Here is a 1,008-nt window from a genome sequence, read left to right as displayed (position 1 = left end):
AGGCACACATACACAAAAACACAGACACACATACACAAAAACACAGGTACACGTATACAAAAACACAGGCACACGTACACAAAAACACAGGCACATGCACACAAAAACACACATGACTGGGTGAAGCCTGGTAAGAGGATTGCTTTTGGATGCTTATGTAAGGGATTTCACAGGGTGTTGTAAACGATAAGCCTGGGCTGGGCTCAGTGGGACAAGCCAATGACAGAACTGGAGATGAAAGCAGCAGACAAAACGGAGAGGATTGTCTGGGATCGACAGTGAGAGATTCCCAGGAAGAACCGACCTGGTAAGACGGAAACCCACAATTACTCTTCAGTGAAATATAGCACTTTGCAATTCAATGCTGGCCCCATCACCTCAGGATTTGTAAAAACAGGTTTCAGCCAACAAATATTTTCTGAAATGCAGCCACTGCTGCGAAGGACAAAAATGCACAGCAGGATCACACAAACAGCGATGTAATCACAGGAGTGGCACGGTGGCTCAGTGACTCAGTGGTTAGTACTGCTACCACTGAGTGCCAAGGTCCTGGGTTCGATCCCACCCTCGGGTGACTGTCTGTGTGGAGTTTGCACGTTCTCCCCGTGTCTGCGTGGGTTTCCTCCAGGTAAATCCTAACAAGACTGGATAGAACATTACAGTGCAGTACAGGCCCTTTGGCCCTCAATGTTGCACCGACCTGTGAAGCCCATCTAACCTAAACTATTCCATTATCATCTATATGTTTATCCAATGACCATTTAAATGCCCTTAAAGTTGGCAAGTCTACCATTTTTGCAGGCAGGGCATTCCACGCCCTTACTACTCTCTGAGTAAAGACCCTACCTCTGACATCTGTCCTATATCTATCATCCCTCAATTTAAAGCTATGTCCCCTCGTGCTAGCCATCACCATCCGAGGAAAAAGGCTCCCACTGTCCACCCTATCTAATCTTCTGATCATCTTGCATGTCTCTATCAAGTCACCTCTTAACCTTCTTCTCTCTA

The sequence above is a fragment of the Rhincodon typus genome, unplaced genomic scaffold (assembly GCF_021869965.1).
Source record: "Rhincodon typus isolate 14 unplaced genomic scaffold, sRhiTyp1.1 hic_rhity00000756, whole genome shotgun sequence".
Classification (NCBI taxonomy): domain Eukaryota; kingdom Metazoa; phylum Chordata; class Chondrichthyes; order Orectolobiformes; family Rhincodontidae; genus Rhincodon; species Rhincodon typus.
The sequence above is the reverse complement of the archived record's forward strand: the minus strand, read 5'-3'. Positions refer to the sequence as shown.